This window comes from Nicotiana attenuata, unplaced genomic scaffold (genome assembly GCF_001879085.1).
Source record: "Nicotiana attenuata strain UT unplaced genomic scaffold, NIATTr2, whole genome shotgun sequence".
Taxonomy (NCBI): domain Eukaryota; kingdom Viridiplantae; phylum Streptophyta; class Magnoliopsida; order Solanales; family Solanaceae; genus Nicotiana; species Nicotiana attenuata.
In genome coordinates, this window is record NW_017670938.1 from 189,413 (window position 1) to 192,895 (window position 3,483).

Genomic DNA, 3,483 nt, shown 5'->3' on the forward strand with positions numbered 1-3,483 from the left:
GTTGTCATTTCATGATATCATGCACCAACAATATGAAGAATAAACTTGTAATTCTATAAAGAAAAAGTAAGGTACGATGTAAAATTATTATATAAAAAGGTAGTGTAAATAATAAAATAGAATTATTTAATAATAAGGAAGAGCAAGATGAGAGAAAAAAATGAGGTAACGACGCAAGCACACTAAATCAGTTGTTCCATAAAGTGGCACTGTTCATCGCTACGTAACGACGGATTTAACTGTACGATACAATAAAATTTAAATAACAATCAAAACAAACATTAACTTAAAGTAACAATACGATATAATACAATAGGTAACAACCATCCAAACAAGCTGTTAAACAGATCATAACATTTGTATGATTACAATTTTTTAATTAAAGTTAAATATAGAAGAAAAATTAGGTCAAATTATTTTCAAATTCAAAAATCTGACATTATTTAAGGCCGCATATTAAGTTTTGAAATTTAGCCGCCCCTGGTACAATTGATGCGATTCATACATGAAAGAGAGCATTGACGGAAAAGGAAATAAAAGAATCAGAAAAAAGAAAATATACACAAGTAAGGAAATACTTGTAATGTATATTTGGATGGTTGTTACCTATTGTATTGTATTGTTACTTTAAATACAATATTTGTTTTGATTGTTATTTAAATTTTATTGTACCGTATCATTAAATTCGTCGTTGCGTAACGACGAAAAGTGTCACTTTATGTAACGACAGATTTGGTGTGGCGGTGTCGTTACCTTACTTTTTTTCTCTCATCTTGACCTTCCTTATTATTAAATAATCATATTTTATCTTTTATTCTACTTTTTAATGTAATAATTCTACTCAGTATCATATTTTTTCTTAGTAATGTTGTAAATTTATTCTTCATAATATTGGTACATGACATTATGTTGTAATAATGTAATAATTCTACTCTGTATCATATTTTTTCTTAGTAATGTTGTAAGTTTATTCTTCATAATGTTGGTGCGTGACATTATAAAACGATATGTAACAACCATCCAAACAAGCAAGCAGTAAGAGAGATATCTACATAATATGAAAACGGACCAAGTATGGAAATACTGTTAACCTACATAAATTAAGACTTAAGAGAGAAATCTGAGAACGAACCAAGTAATAATTAAGGAAAATCTTGTGACCTAAATTAAGAGGAAAATCTCCATATAGGAAAATCCTTAATTACCAAGTAATAATATAATTAAGGAAAATATAGTAACCTAAAGTAAGAGGAAAATCTCCATATAGGAAAATGGTAACAAAATTAATGTGTATTAATTAAGAGGAAAACTTCTTAATATGAGAACGAACCAAGCACTAATAATTAAGGAAATACTAATAACCTACAAAAAGATGGAAATTGCCATAATTAAGGACGAAAACTAACTATAAAAACCAGCAATACTATTGTAAATTGTGTGTACACTAATTCTTAATTGGAGAGAAAGATCCAATATACAATGGCTCCGATCGCCGTCGGTGACGTCATCCCGGAGGGAACTCTTGCTTATTTCGATGAGGAAGATCAGCTTCAGAGTGTTTCTGTACTCTCACTAGCCAAGGGCAAAAAGGTCATTCTCTTTGCTATTCCCGGCGCCTTCACTCCTATTTGCAGGTATAATATTTCATTTTCCTGGATCCCGGAGCTTAGTGCATCAAACTGCCCTTTATTATTATTATTATTATTATTATTATTGTAAATCTGAATTTGACTGACATATTTTACGTCACATGAAATAATATAATGTAGCATGAAGCATGTACCGGGGTTCATTGAGAAAGCTGAGTAGTTGAAGTCAAAGGGCGTTGATGAAATCTTCTGCATCAGTGGTATGTCACTTAATTAATTAATAATAGGCTCTTTAATTTGCTTAATTATTTTGTTGCATCACACATATAACTATAAGTTTAATTAGCAGCTTATCTTTAGGTGCAAGTATATATGTATAGGTTAGATCAAACAAGATCAAAGATGAACCTAACTATATTATTGTTGTAGTATTGAGATAAACATATTGTTCTACAGAGGGGATCCGGGATTTATATTTTATGGTTTCAATTTTAAATTTTTTAGCAATGAACCTATTATATTTTTAAGGTTATGGGTTCATATATATTATTTTTGCAAGTTTAATAAGTTTTTACACAAATTTTTACTCCGTGTTTGAAAGTTATTGGTTCAGTTGAACCCACTACAAACATACTACATCCGCCCCAGTTGTTATATCATGTTCATAAGCATGCACTAGAATTTTTACTAGTGTTAAAATTTTAGAATCTAAACACAGTCAAGTGGATTCAATATATTATACCTATATAAATAGTGTAAGTTTTTGACGAAGGGGTGTCGGCACGAGGCTCTGCCACTAATATTGTCATTTAGCGTGTCTATCATCAATATTATTTTTCCGTCTCTATGCTTTAATAAGTACTTCCTTCGTCTCAAATTATCTATTGTGTTTCTCTTTTACACACTAAATAAGAAAATATTAATTAGAATGTGTTTGGACTATTTTACCCTTATTTATATAATCTCTCTTTATTGAATATTTACTCTATTTATGTGCTATCTCCATCTTCAAGAGCAATTATTATTAAGGGTAAAATAGGAAAAATTAATTAATTTTGTCTTGAAATTCTAAAATTACAAATAATTTGAGACTAACTATTTTTGAAAATCACGGCAGATAGTGTGAGACAAGTGGACTATATTAATGGTTGTGGGTGCTTAATTATATTTACGCGTTTGCATGCATGCAGTGAATGACCCTTTTGTTATGAAGGCATGGGCAAAAACTTACCCAGAGAACAAACACGTAAAATTCCTAGCTGATGGATCTGCAAAATACACAAATGCTCTTGGTCTTGAGCTTGATCTTGCTGAAATGGGGCTCGGGATTCTGTCTCGTAGGTATGCTCTGTTGATCGATGATCTTCAGGTGAAAGTTGCTAATGTTGAATCTGGTGGAGAATTCACTGTTTCTGGTGCTGATGACATCCTTTCATCTCTTCAAATATCAGCTTGCAGTTGTTCTGGTTTTAGTTGTGCGGCTCGTTTTAATTAGTTGCTAAGTTTAGTTGTTCTGGTTTTAGTTGCTGGTTTTAATTGGTTACTAAGTTTTTTTTATACATCTTTATGATGTTGTTTCATAATACAATTGCAGTCACCTTCCGAGATTGCATTTGTGTATGAAAAACTCTACTTTTTGCTGGAATAAAAATAGTTTCTTTTCCGTTCTTTGCTAGTTTGTCTCTATGTTTGAGTTTGAGATGTTTGAAATAATTTGTGTATGGGGTCAAATTTGATCGTCAGCATCCCTACGCCAGAGGGTACGTCCAATGAGTGCACGCCGACTAACGTAGCGGGCACGACTCGGACGTGGGGACGAAAGCGACATCGTTTAGGACTTTTTGATTCTTTCGAGGAAGGTCTCTTATTATATAAAGGAGACCTTCACATTGTA

At 31.7% G+C, this 3,483-nt stretch overlaps 1 pseudogene; it reads left to right on the forward strand.

Moving 5' to 3' along the window:
- The first annotated feature begins 1,479 nt into the window (after window positions 1-1,479).
- On the forward strand, window positions 1,480-3,084 carry LOC109244633 (annotated as a pseudogene).
- The last annotated feature ends 399 nt before the right edge of the window (window positions 3,085-3,483 follow it).